Source organism: Triticum urartu, chromosome 5 (genome assembly GCF_003073215.2).
Source record: "Triticum urartu cultivar G1812 chromosome 5, Tu2.1, whole genome shotgun sequence".
Taxonomy (NCBI): domain Eukaryota; kingdom Viridiplantae; phylum Streptophyta; class Magnoliopsida; order Poales; family Poaceae; genus Triticum; species Triticum urartu.
The window spans coordinates 230,309,203-230,324,659 of record NC_053026.1 but is presented as its reverse complement, the minus strand read 5'-3'; positions in this window follow the sequence as shown (position 1 = coordinate 230,324,659).

The window sequence follows — 15,457 nt, the reverse complement described above, 5'->3', positions numbered from 1 at the left end:
CTTCTTTAACCTCTGGTCTTCTTGCTCCACCCGCCCAAAGCAGCGCTGGTCGTGCCGCATGCTCCTGCCTCCCCTGGCCGGCTGTGCTGCCGCAGAGGCCTCACCGCCCCCTACTATTCCCACTATTGGCCAGGCCCTGCGGCGATGACAGCCTCACACCGCAGCCGAACCAGTGAACCCTCATAGTCATCTCCGCGCGGGCTTCCACTGCCGCATCGTCCCCTTCCTAGGCCTCGCCGTTGTCCACCGCCGTGGTGCTCTCCGCGCAGCGTGGTCAACGTGGTCAAGGAACGACTTCCATAGGAAGAGTACTGTACGTGGAGAGGCTGACAGCTGGGTCCAAGGCCACTTCACAGTTTTTTTGTGATTTTCCAAGTAAGTCGCTTTGTCAGGCCTGTTGGGCTGCAAATCTTTCAAGACGAGGAGAGCTTTCATTCGGCTGGCCGAGAAAATGGCCCATCAGTAATGAGAAATGGGTTATACATTTTTAAAACACATCAAACCGGCAATTAGTTTCAAATATCTTTTTATTCATTTCAAGATTTTACATTACATTAATTTTTATGCGTGGAGAATTTGTTGGATTTTATATTGATATACATTTATTTTTAAAATCAGTTTGAATGTGAGTCGAAATTTCGGGATTAAAAACAGTTCGGACCGCACCGAAATATGCAAGATTTCGTATAATTTTTTAACCGTTGCCACAATATGGGCTGCAATGCTAACAAAAAGAATATGGGCTCCAAAAAAACCTTAAGAATTAGCAAATGGGCTGTAAATTATTAGAAATAATGGCAGATGGGTTGTATGCTGTTTTCCACAGATTTGAGGCTTTCCTAAAAAAGGTTGATGCACAAGCACTGACTGTTGGATGTCCATCCAACGGCCGTCGTGCTTCTTCAATCTCTGCTCTTCCTGCTCCAGCCGCTCAAACAAGCGCCGGCGGGACTGCCTGCTCCCTCCTCCTCGCGGCCGGCTGTGCTGCCGCACAGGCCTCACCGCCCGACCGTACTCCCATCGCTGGCCTAGCCATCCCTCTACTCACCCACACCTGCTGTTATTCTCCGGCGATGGCAGACGAACCAGTAAACCCTCGTACAGCCGTACTCCCCTCCGCGTGGGAAACAACTGCCGAGTCTTCCCTGCCTCCGTGTCGTCCCCTTCCTAGGCCTCGCCGTCGTCCACTGCCCTGGTGCTCTCGGCGCGGTGTGGTCAATGTGGTCAAGGAACGACTTCCATCAAACGTGGACTGTACGTGGAGAGGCTGACAGCTGGGTCCACGGCGGCAGCAAGGAAGTGCCTCCTTATTACGCGGAAAATAATGATTCCTCCACCTGACAGCAGGGACCCACCGGACGGGCCACCGTATTTCGCGAAAAAAACGTTTCCCCCCTGACTGCTGGGACCCACCAGCTACACCTTCGCACGCAAGGAAGTGCGTTCGGGCAAAAAAACTTCGCTCCCCTGACTGCTGGGACCCACCAGCTACATCTTCGCACGCAAGGAAGTGCGTCCGGGCAAAAAAAACAAAACGATTCGCCCCCTAACTGCGGGGACCCACCAGCTACATCTTCGCACGCAAGGAAGTGCGCCCGGGCTAAAAAACGATTCGCCCCCTGACTGCTGGGACCCACTAGCTACATCTTCGCAGGCAAGGAAGTGCCTGATAGTTGGGACCCACCTGATCAAAGCGTACGTGGCGTTGTCATTCTGGTCGAGAACGTGTACGTACATATATACTGGTGGATGTAGAGGCGCGCACGTGTCGTAGTAGAGGCGGCCAGGGTGCAAGAAAGAAAATACGGCCACGTATGTGTACTTACGGGCGGGGTCTCGAACGCCTACTCGCGCATACGTACGGCGAGGGCTCGTGTACATGGCTGGGTCGAAACAGAGAAACAGCATCGTCATTGTGTTCATGGGGAGGCAACGGAATGCGTCATGTTCATCGGGAGGCAACGCAGCTGGGTCGGAACGGAATGTGTGGTCGTGCTCATCGGGAGGGCTTGGACGGAAGAGGTGATGGAAACGAGGCCTGGCGTACCGCACAACGGAGGAAACGGACCTCCTACGGTCGAAGCGGGGGTCATGTTGATCGGGAGGGGTGTGGCGTACCGCAAAACGAAGGAAACGGACCTCCTACGGTCTAAACGGGGGTCCTGTTGATCGGGAGGGGTGTGGCGTACCGCAAAACAGAGGAAACGGACCTCCTACAGTCGAAACGGGGGTCCTATTGATCGGGAGGGGTGTGGCGTACCGCAAAACGGAGGAAACGGACTTGTGTTGGAGCGCTACGGTCGAAACGGGGGTCCTGTTCATCGGGAGGGGTGTGGCGTACCGCAAAACGGGACTCCACGAGATACTGTTCATCTCCACCGTCAACCCCCTCCAGCCTCCATGAGCTACTGTTCATCCACCTTCGACCTCCTCCAGCCTCCACGGGCTCCTGTTCATCCAGCCTCCACCATGCGCTACTCCACCGGCTACTGTTCAACCACCCCTCCACCGTCTACTGTTCATCCAGCCCTCCACACCACAGGGTCCTATTCAACCACCCCTCCATGGGCACCCCTCCACCGTCTACTGTTCATCCTGCCCTCCACACCACGGGGTCCTGTTCATCCACCCCTCCACGGGCACCCCTCCACCGTCTACTGTTCATCCAGCCCTCCACCACACCACGGGGGTCCTGTTCATCTAGAGGCAACACCACCACTCACTGTTCATCCACCCCCCCCCACAACGCTCACTGTTCATCCCATCAATCGGCTTTAGTTAGCAGCAGTAGCCAAGGAATCGCTCGATCGGTTCAGTTAACAGCCATCGATCGATCGCTCGGGTTCAGTAACGTGTAGCCTGCAGTGCAATCGCTCGGGTTCAGTTAGAGCCCAACGCCTCGCTCGGGATCAGTTAGAGCCAACGCCTCGCACACACGCGCATACGTGTACGAGAGAAACGCGCATCGCTCGGCCCCCGACCTCCCACCATAACCGGGAACTCCCCGAAATTTTCCTCCCCCTCGCTTCTACCACGGTTTTTTTGTCATGGACGGCCCAAAGAATGTCATGCAGCTGCGTCTCCGGCCCTACCAGGACGAAAATCCCATTTTCTGTCATGATTTTTTGTCATAGAAGTAGGAGCCCACCACATCTATGATGATACCGGGTTTTGTCACAATTATCATCATAGAAGTGTCATATGTATGACAGAAAAAATTTTGTTCGGCCCAAAATGTCACGGATGTGTCTTTTTTTTGTAGTGGAGATATAGTCGCATTGTGGGTGTTACAAGTTGGTATCAGAGCCATCCCCGACTTAGGAGCCCCCTTCTTGATCGAATCGCTGACGTTGTTGAGTCTAGAACCAAATGTTTTGGGTCTTAGGATTATATATATCGGAGAGTAGGATTCTTTTTACTCCTCAGTCCCTTCGTCGCTCTGGTGAGGCATCCTGACGTAGAGTTTTGACTCTTCTCTCCTCAAATTTCACTAAAAAAAATTAGGATCACGCGAGTATCTTGGAATCGTTCTGATAGTCTTGTGACGAGAACATTGTTCTTGGTGCCTCCTAACATTTAGGGGTTGTGGCAGTGTCCCGGGGAGTTGAGCTCTGAGGTGTTGTCGTCACAATTTTATCGTTGCAGGTCTGGAATACCTGAGTTCGCCGACATCGAAAATCTCTTTTATGCAGTTGTTGGTGAGATAACCTCGATGCCACCTAGTACTAGGGCGGGAGTTCGGGCGTATTGCAATAACTCGTATAACGAATGCTTTTCAAAGGTTGAGGTACACGATTTCCGAAGGTTTCTTGGTTATGTGTTGAAGGATGGATACAGCTGGATGTAGGAATTGTTAGTTTGGGTGAGATATTATGCTTCCCATGTATCCCCAACACCTGATTGCATAACTAGAAAGTTGCGGGAGTTTATAAGTGGGAATTCAAGTATCACATAGTATATCCTTCCAACAGACACATGATACGATATGGGGACTATCATATGTTTGTTTCCAGCTTATTTTGCAAGCCAATCCTTTGTTTTGTTTTGAGTTGTGGTATTCGAGTTGCTTCAATGTCAAATGTGTTTCATACCTTTCCTAAGCGGTGTTCTCACACTCCTATGTGAATACCAATCCTTCATGATAATTGAGATTGTCATGTCAATCCTTTTCAATCGGCGTGTTTCTCTTCAAGTGGATTCGATCATTTCAACATCTGCAAGATCACCTCTCGGTTTTTCCCAATGTTGTTCGTTTCATCTGGCCCCAAGTTGCCTTTGTTTTCCCACCCACCCACCCCTTTTCTTCAAGGACTAAGATTTCGTAATCAAGTATCCATCTTATTGATGTGAAGTCTCTCCATTATTTTCTGTCAATAGTCTTATCCGGTGATTCTCATGAAGATTCTAACGGAGCTTCAAGTTCATCATTCTTTGTTCTTTTCTTCTCCGGTAGATGCAACTCAAGCTTTCAGTGTTGTTCGTATTCCTTTCCTCGTTTTCTCATGCAGACGCACCTCTTAATCATCCACCTATTGCTATTTTGTATCCGGAGTGCTGAAGATATCTCAGAAGATTTGTGTCTCCATTATCAATCCGCTCAAGATATCTCGAGGTTGTTATCTCATTCAAGCTATTTTATTCAACCGGTGTAATCTCTCTTCAAATCGTTCAACGTTGTATCTTTTGAGTGGGCCCTAACCCACAGGTCTTTTCCCAGGATCTTACCCGACTCCTCTATTTGCCCAGAGTTACTCTCAAATTCTTCTCCAAGTTTGACGTAAGAATGAATTATCATCAGTCATTTGTATTTCTCTAAGATCTATCAAATTCTTTCATCATTGGCTCAACTTTCTATTCATCATCCCGTAGTATCTCAACAATTCATGGTGGTGTTTCTCATCGTCATTCTCGGATTTTAAGACCGAACAAGAGGTTTCCTACAAATCTTATCCGTTCTCTCAAAGATTCGTGATTCTAGCTTGATGCCATCCTCTCGTAATTGTTTTCGATTGTGAGAATTCTTTTCACCCATCCGGAGCAATTCAGGAGTCTTTTCAGTTTGATTCTCTGAAGACCATCATTGCGGGTTTATTCATTCTCAGCTTTCAGCTCTCATTGTCCAAATCTTACCGGTGCATCGTTCAAGTTTTCTCTAATCAGATCATGATCTCTTCATTCTCATGTATCTAAATTCCCTCAAGTATGTTCACTCGCTCTCTAATTCTTCCCGGTGTTTCCTTATCTTTTCTTCTTTCATTTTCAATTCTTACAGTGGTTCGGTTCGAGATTTCTCTTCCTTCGTTATCATATCAATTCATTCATTGTTTCCAAACCCCACCGGTGGACCCATCAAGACCTTATTCAAGTCTGTGCTATATCTCTCATCAATCCTTTCAACGAGAATAAGTAGTATGCCAAATCCATTGCTTATCATCAATTTAAATTGGTGAAGGATAAGCATAATGCAATTATTATTCTTGTTTCATCGAGTAAATTCAATTCTTTCCTTATTCAGGAGGCTCATCAAATTCTCGGTTTTATTGTTTCATCTTTTCTTTTCCCGGAGTTCCAATCTCTCATCATCACGAAGATCCATCTATATCATTGCAAGGCTTCAATCCTATTCTTTTCATCCTTCACTTCTTTTTGATCATTCTTTTATTACCGGAGTTCTTCATGGAGGATCTACATGGTGGTTCGTCAAGGATTCTTTTCATTCTTCATTTGTGTTCAAGATACCTTTATGGAGATTATCTTGTGCCATATTTTACCTAAAGTCGTCCATTGGGAATGTTGCTCTTGGTAATGTCTACCTATGATCCAAGTTTTTCTTATCACCTCGGTGGAAGAAGCTTTCTATCTTTTTCTAGCTCTCAATCAAATCTTTTTCCCGTGAGTAACAGGTTGTCACCTCATAATTTTGAGAAGTTTTCCTTAAGCCCACTACAAGTTTATTCGTTTCGTTGTTGATAACCTAACAACTCCATTATAGCATTTGTTGTAAGCATGCTCTCTCAAGATCTCGTTCCCCTCCATTCATTCCATTCCATTCTTTCATTTCTTTCGAAGGCTTTGTGATGTTGCTCTCTTCTCTCATCTTCTCGAATTGTGAGGATCGAGTTCTTTTCATTCTTATCCATTTAACCGGAGTGTTGTGTCCTCTGCTCAAGTTCTTTTCATCTTATAAAGTTTTGCCTCCATTCTCAACTAGAGTGCTGTCCGAATTTGTTCTTCCTTGTTCCTCTTTTCTGACGGATATTATCAACTTCGTTCATCTCTGTTGTATTCTTTCTTTCAAGTTGCTAAACCTTTCAAGGTTCTTTGGTTTCACTCGTTTGTCAAAGAAGCAACTTTGTTTTACCTCTTATCTTCCTCTTCCTTTTTCCCTCCAGTGCCATCCTAGATCTCGGGACGAGATCCTCTCGTAGTGGTGGAGTGTTGTAACACCCTGGATACAACTTTCCATATTTGTAAGTCCGACTCTTGCCTTTTCCGGAGATGCGATATGATATTACCTTCGTGGTTGGGGTTTTGTATTTCGTTTTGCATTTTGTTCATGTCATGCATCTCATATCATGTCATCAAGTGCATCGCATTTGCATTTGTGTTCGCCGCATGCATCCGAGCATTTTCCCCAATGTCTGTTTCGCAATCCGACACTAGCACATGCACCCGATGCACCCCTCTTGTCTCTTTTTGTGAGCAGGTGTTAAACATTCTCGAAATGGACCGAGATTTACCAAGTGGCCTTGGTACACCACCGGTAGACCGCCTGTCAAATTTTGTTCCATTTGGAGTCCGTTTGATACTCCAACGGTTAACCGGGTAACGCGAAGGCCTCTTGTGTGTTGCAGCCCAACACCCCTCCAAAACGGCCCAATAAACCTTTCAAACCACTCCCATGTCCTCCATCGTTGGATCACGATCGTGTGTGCGAAAACTACACTCCATTTCGACACTCCTACCTCCTCCTACCTATAAATATGTGCACCCCGTCCAAATTCGCGGTCTAACCCTAGTCCTCTTCCTCCTCGCGCCGCCGGACATGTCCATCCCGTCGCCGGACATGTCCACCGCCTCCACCCGCATCGCCTGACCCACCGCCGCACGTCGTAGCTCCGGCCACCGGAACCTCGCCGGAGCCCGACATCGCCTTCCCCATCGCCGATGACCTCGCCACACCACCGCAGGACCCGCCGCCGCCCGGAGTTCCCCGTCGCTGCCTGACCTCGCCATCACCGGGATCCGCTCCCTGCGCCTGGATCTGGCCGGTCCCCGTCGTCCCTCGTCGGCATCGCCATCGGGCGCCGCCGCCCCTGCCTCCCCAGTCCCGATCGGGATCGAGGGAGACGAACGAGCCCGCGTTGACCCTCACATGGACCACGGCCTCCTGTCGGCCCAGCTCCGCCGGCCCGCTTCCCCGGCCCAGTCAGCCTCTCCACCGTTTTGGGCCGAAGCATAGGGTGAGTAACCCTCCCCGCCCGTGCGTCATTTAGCTTCTTAGCGCTCGTTTGGACTTGCTGTTATTTTTGCTAAGTCATTGAGAATTGTTATCATGCATGCATCTTGTGAGTGGTGCATCTTTGTGCATGTTCATCCTATGGTGGTGTACGATATATGGAATTGTTCATCTCAGAGTGCTCTTCATATTAGTGTACTATTGCATGCTTCCATCTTGATTCCCTAATCATTGATGCAAGAGTGCTCTAAATTGTTTACTGCTGCTACTTATCAATTTAGGGTGATTTGTCATTTTTGTCACATTTGTTGTCTGCATCATATGGGCATGAGCTCTACATGTGTTTTGATCTATGTCAAGCCATCTTTACAAGGGTGCTTGCCATGTATTTTGGTGATCAATGTGGTGACTAGCACAAGCATGCAAAGTAACCTTCATGATGTTGCTGATTTCAGTGACTTAAGATTTTGCTAAGTCCTTGTTCTGCTGTTATTTTTATGCCATGTAAACATGATGCTACAGTGAGATCCATGCTTCTTTTGAGATGCTTCAGTAAGGATGTTGTGTACATATGGTTATGCTCTATCCATACATGCCCATGTTTGCAGTTATGGAGTACCCTAGCATATCTTATTCTTGATCTACTTTTGCTATAAAATGTTCCTGGCAGAATGTTAACATGTTCATCAATTTTGCCATGGTTGTTGCTATTGATTCATGGATGCTATGAACGTTCTCTTGCCATGGTTAGCTTCTTGAACATGTCATCTTGATGTTACTATGCTTGTTTTGTCATGCAAGGCTTTTTGGTTAGTGATTTGAGCTCGCAAAGATGCCTTCATAATTCTGTTTATGCAATGCTCTGTTTTCTGCAAAGTCTGAAACTGTTAACAAAACTTGCTATGTTTACATGGGTGCCAACATATCTTCTGTGCCTTGTTGGCTCATTATCCTTAAGGGATGTTTGTTCTATGCATTTAGTATATTCATGCCATGCCTTGTATTGCTATGATATGTTCCTGTAGCTTGTTGTTTGCTTGCTCTAAACATGGCTTCCTGATGTTATTTTCTCGCATGTTAGTATTTTCACTAAGTCTGTGAAGATGATATCTTTTGCACTTTTGCCATGCTTGTTTGAACCTGCTCTTTTGTGATTTAGCCGTAGCTCAGTGTTCATGTTTTGTCAAGCATCTTGTGTACATCACTGACATATGCCTTGCTGCTATGTTTGAGTGCAGTAGCTTAGTTTCTTGTTGCATTCTAGATGGCATCGTGTTGTTAATCGCAGAATTGTGCCATTCTTGTTTTGCTTGCCATTTGCAAACTGTGCATCTGTTTCCGGTGATCTTTATATCGATTTCGACCGAAATCATCTCATCTTTCCAGCAGAACACTTGGTTTGCCATGTTGATGCCTTGTTCATCCTTTTTCCTTCCAGAGCACGCATATGCATTGCATATCACATCCCGCATGACATGCCATGTTTTGCATCATGTTGGTTGTGCATTGCACCATGATTGATTGTTGGTCCTTTGATTGTGTTCTTGCTTTGGGTTGAGCCGGGAGATGAGTACATGATGAGGAACCTGTTGAGTATGCTTTCAAGGATCAAGCTTTCGACAACTCTCGGTACATTGCAGGCAAGATGACCATACCCTCGAGATCACTTCTATCTTTGCTTGCTAGTTGTTCGCTCTATTGCTATGTCGCGATACCTACCACTTGCTATATCATGCCTCCCATATTGCCATATCAAGCCTCTAACCCACCTTTCCTAGCAAACCGCTGTTTGGCTATGTTACCACTTTTGCTCAGCCCCTCTTATAGCCTTGCTAGTTGCAGGTGAAGATGAAGTTTGTTACATGTTGGAACATGGATATGTTGGGATATCACAATATCTCTTATTTAATTAATGCATCTATATACTTGGTAAAGGCTGGAAGGCTCGGCCTTATGCCTAGTGTTTTGTTCCACTCTTGCCGCCCTAGTTTCCATCATACCAGTATTATGTTCCTTGATTTTGCATTCCTTACACGGTTGGCTGTTATGGGAACCCCTTGACAGTTCGCTTTGAACAAAACTCCTCCAGCAAGGCCCAACCTTGGTTTTACATTTGCCTAACAATCTATAACCTTTCCTTGGGTTTTCGTGAGCCCGAGGGTCATCTTTATTTTAAACCCCCCCCCCCCCCGGGGCCAGTGCTCCTCTAAGTGTTGGTCTGAACCGAGTAGACTGCGGGGCCACCTCGGGGGAACTTGAGGGTTGGTTTTACTTGTAGGATGTCTCATCTGGTGTTGCCCTGAGAACGAGATACGTGCGACTCCTATCGAGATTTGTCGGCACATCGGGCGGCTTTGCTGGTCTTGTTTTACCATTGTCAAAATGTCTTGTAACCGGGATTCCGAGACTGATCGGGTCTTCCTGGGAGAAGGAATATCTTTCGTTGACCATGAGCTTGTGATGGGCTAAGTTGGGGCACCCCTCTAGGGTATAAACTTTCAAGAGCCGTGCCCGCGGTTATTTGGCAGATGGGAATTTGTTAATATCCAGTTGTAGAGACCTTGACACTTAGCCTAATTAAAATGCATCAACCGCGTGTGTAGCCATGATGGTCTCTTTTCGGCGGAGTCCAGGAAGTGAACATGGTTCTTGTGTAATGCTTGAACGTAAGTAGCTTCACGATCACTTCTTGATCACTTATAGCTTTTCAACTGTGCGTTGCTTCTCTTCTCGCTCTTATTTGCGTATGTTAGCCACCATACATGCTTAGTGCTTGTTGCAGCTCCACCTCCCTACCCTTTCCTACCCATAAGCTTAAATAGTCTTGATCTCGCAGGTGTGAGATTGTTGAGTCCTCGTGGCTCACAGATACTTCCAAACAATTGTAGGTGTCGATGATACCAGTGCAGGTGGCGCAACCGCGCTCAAGTGGGAGCTCAATGAAGATCTTGATCGTTGTTTTGTTTCATTTCCTGTTGATTAATAGAGGAGCCTAGTTGGGACGATCGGGGATCTAGCATTTATGGTTGTCTTTCTTTATTTTGGTTCCATAGTCGGACCTTGATTGTACTCTGGATGATGTATGTTTAACTTGTATTTGTGTGAAGTGGCGATTGTAAGCCAACTCTTTATCCCTTTCTTATTCAGTACATGGGATGTGTGAAGATTACCCCTCTTGCGACAAGCCTACCATGCGGCTATGCCTCTAAGTTGTGCCCCGACATGTGGGAGATATAGCCGCATTGTGGTTGTTACACATACCTGGAAGCTCTTCTGGAAAGACATCTTGATACTCACAAACAGCTGGGATCTGAGAAATATCGTCTAACTCGCCTTTCTCATTGAGAGAGAAGAACCGAATGGTTTCATCACGAGTGGCATAGATGATCACATCCTCAGAAGGGTGAGTCAATTTAATCTCCCTGCAGCACAATCAATAAAGGTCTTGTGCTTAAAAAGCCAATCCATGCCGATAATGAGATCAATATCAGATTCGCCGAGAATAATTGGGGAAGCCGGGAACTTATAGTTGCTCATCTTGATACCGACATTCAGAACCAACATACTAGAGCTCAAATGGTTAGCCGGAGAAACAACTTGCATTGCTCTAGGTAAGGCCTCTGTGTCAAAATTGTGCTTCAATGCAAATGGATATGACATGAAGGAATGCGATGCACCAGAATCAAATAAAACTTTTGTAGAAATATCATTAACTGGGAGATTACCCATGATCACTTTTGAAGAATCCTTTGCTTGAGCTAAATTCATCATGTTCCCCCTTGCAGACTTGGGATTGTACTTGACAACTGCATTGCTTGAGGACCTCACATGAGGAGGAGGCGGAAGGCGCCTTTGGTTGAAGCACTTGTTTGCATAGTGACCTTTCTGACCACACTTGTTACAAGTAATCTCTGAGAGCGTACGATGATAAGGAGGAGCAGGACCACCTGTCCTTGGAGCCTGAGTCTGAGACTTGTTCTGATAGCCTAGGTTGGGTGGGTGGGAAGATCCATGGCCACCTTCGTTCTACTACTAGTAGGGATGACGAAACAGAGGAGGTGGAAGAAGCCAGAACTTCTGTTGCTTAGCTGCCACTTATGAGGGAGAAGAAGACTGGATTGCATCCCTAATTCTCTTCTTTGAAGCCTCACACTTGAGTTGAGCAGCTTCTTGCTTGAGGGCCATGTTGTAGAACTGATCGAACTGGGTAGGCTCAACAAGAACGAGAGCTAACTGCAGATCCTCTCTGAGGCCACCCCTGAAGTGATAGATCATGCTCTTTTCATCAAGAACATCTTGTCTTGCGGAGCGAGCAAGCTTCTGAAACTGGATGTTGTATTGATACACGGACATGCTTCTTTGCTTCAGATTACGAAATTCCTCACGCTTGCTCTTGACAACACTTGTTGGAATGTGTTGAGCTCGAATGTCTCGACAGAAGTCAGTCTAGGTAATCACCCCTCTGGAATCTTTGTACTGCTGGTACAAATCAGCTCCTTGGTCATTGAGCTGAAAAGAAGTGAACTTGACGTAGTCCTCAGGCCTGACATTGCTGCATTCAAAATGCTTGTTGATGTCCACGAGCCAATCATCGGCGTCCATGGCCTCGGCACAAGTGCCGAAAGACTTTGGCTGATTTGCAAGAAACTAGTTGAGGGTAGCAAACTAAGGCTGATTGTTGAATTGTCCTTGGCCTTGATTTCCTTAGTTGCCTTGGACTTGGTTGCGCTCTTGCAAGACCTGCAAAAGCATCTGGGTATTGGCGTTGGTGGCCGCCATCACAGCTTTCCATGCCTCCGGAGGCGGAGGAGGTGGCGGAGGTGGAGGGTTCGACTGTTCCCCATCATTGTGGTCCGGATTCAGACGTGTTGGAGGAGCCATCCTGAAGAGGGTGACATCCGTTAGAACCATGATAGACAGATAGACAAGCTGAATCAACAGATAGAAATGTGCAACATACAATCTTCACAATAAACATTCGAACAGAGATTGAACGAATGCATTCCAAAGTTAACATTACACGACCATTAAGGGTGAGAAGCCACTTAGACAATAGTTGATGAATGAAACAACAAGGTACGACTAGAACAAATAAGTGGTAAGGATTACCCAATCCCATACCAATTATCTGTCGGAAGAATAACTAAGAGCTACTTGAATTCCCACCTATTAACTCCCGAAACTTTCTGGTTATGCAATCTCGTGTTGGGGATACAGGGAGGCACAATATATATCACACAACTAACGAGTCCTACACTCCATTGTATCCATCCATCAACACATAACCAAGAAAACTCCAGAAATTGTGTACCTCAACCTTCGAGAAGCATCTGTTATACTAGATGTGGCAATACTCCGGAACTCCCTCCCAGTACTAGGTGGCGTCGAGGTTATCTCACCACTAACTGCATAAAAGAGATTTTTTATGTCGGCGAGCTCATGTATTGACTGCAACGATAAAATTGTGACGACAACACCTCAGAGCTCAACTCCCCGAGACACTGCCACAACCCCTAAATGTCAGGAGGCACCAAGAACAATGTTCTCATCACAAGAATATCAGAACGATCCCAAGATACCCGCGTGATCCTAAAAAAATTAGTGAAAAAGAGGAGAGGAAAGTCAAAAAATCTACGTCAGGAGTCCTCACCAGAGCAACGAAGGGGCTGAGGAGTAAAAAGAATCCTATTCTCCGATATATATATTCATAAGACACAAAACAGTTTTGTTCTAGACTCAACAACGTGAGTGGTTCGATCAAGCAGGGGGCTCCTAAGTCAGGATGGCTCTGATTTCCAACTTGTAACACCCAAGATGCGGCTATATTTCCCACTTGTTGAGGCACGACTTAGAGGCATAACCGCATCTTGGTATGATCGCAAGAAGGGTTACCTTCACACAATCCCATGTAAATGAACAAGGAAGTAAATAGTTGGCTTACAATCGCCACATCACACAGTGATCAAATTATTCATACATCATTTAGAGTACACACGAGGTCCGACTACGGACGGATCCAAATGAAAATAAGACAACCCCAAATGCTAAGTCCCGATCGTCCCTACTGGGGACCACTACTGATCATCCAGAAAGGAAACATAGTAACGGCCAAGGTCTTTGTCGAACTCCCACTTGAGCTCGGTGGCATCTCCTACATCGGTATCATCGGCACCTGCAACTATTTTGGTAGTATCTGTGAGTCACGAGGACTCAGCAATCTCAAAACCCGTGAGATCAAGACTATTTAAGCTTAAAGGTGGGATGTGTTTATAAGGTGGAGTTGCAACAAGCACTAAGCAAATATGGTGGCTAACATATGAGTACAAGAGTAAGGTGAGAAACTACCAACGGACGCAAAGCTAGAAGTGATCTTGAACTACTTACTTCAAACATGATCCAGCCGTGTTCACTTCCCGAACCTCGTCGAAAAGAGACCATCACAGTTACACACGCAGTTGGTGTATTTTAATTGAGTCAAGTGCAAAGTTCTCTACAACCGGAAATTAACAAATTCCCATCTGCCACATAACCGCGGGCACGGCTCTCCAAAGTTTATACCCTGCAGGGATGTCCCAACTTAGCCCATCACAAGCTCTCACGATTAATGAAGGATATTCCTTCTCCCAGAACAACCCGATTAGACTCGGAATCCCGGTTACAAGACATTTTGACAATGGTAAAACAAGTCCAGCAAGACCGCCTGAATGTGCCGACAATTCCTGATAGGAGCTGCGCGTATCTTGATCTCAGGGCACACCGGATGGGACAAGCTACGAGTAAAACCAGCCCTCGAGTTTCCGCGATGTGGCCTCTGAGGCTGCCCGGTTGGGACCAACACTCAGAGGAGCACTGGCCTGGGGGGGTTGATTAAGAATCCTTGGTTTAATTACTCCCGATGCAAGTTTTAGTTTTTATTAGGAAAATGGTAAAACCAAGGTTGGGCCTTGCTGGAGGAGTTTTATTCAAAGTGTATTGTCAAGGGGGTACCATAACCCCAACCACGTAAGGAAGGCAAAATCAAGGAACATAACATCGGTATGACAGAAACTAGGGCGGCATGAGTGGAACAAAACGCCAAGAAAAAGGGCAAGCCTTCCACCCTTTACCAAGTATATAGATGCATTAATTAAATAAGAGATATTGTAATATCCCAACATATCCATGTTCCAACATGGAACAACCTGCATTGCACCTGGAACTAGCAACGCTATAAGAGGGGCTGAGCAAAAGCGGTAACATAGCCAAACAACGGTTTGCTAGGAAGGTGGGTTAGAGGCTTGACATGGAAATAAGGGAGGCTTGATAACAAGTGGTAAGTAGCGCGACATAGTGATAGAACGAACAACTAGCAAGCAAAGATATAAGTGATATCGGAGGTAATGATCATCTTGCCTGCAAAGTTCTCAGGGTTGTCGAAAGCTTGCTCCTCGTATACGTACTCGACACGATCCTCGTTCACGAACTCGTCTACCAGATCTACCCAAAACAAGAACACAAGCAATGGAACAATAATCAATCATAGTGCAAAACACAAGCAACATGATGCAATACATGGCATGGGATGCAAGGTATGATGTGCAATGCGTATGGGTACTTCAGAAGGGAAAATATGATCATGGCATCAACTTGGCAAACCAAGCGTGCCACTGGATAGGTTGGGATATTTCGGTTGAAATCGATATAAAGATCACCGGAAACGGATACATGGTTTGCAAATGACGAGGAAAACAATTACGCAAAACTACGCTTAACAGTGACATAGCACTTAAGGTGCATCATGAAAATATGCTACAACACTCCAACATAAAAACAGAACACATGGTAGTAAAGTACATGTGAAGCTCTACAAATCATGAACACTGGCCTGAAGCTAGAACTCACTAGAATAATTCTAAAACAGCATGGCAAAAATGAAAATGACAACAGTTTAACAGACTTAGTGAAAATACTTAACATGGCATAAACAGCATCAGGTAACAATTCTTAGAGCTAGTAAAC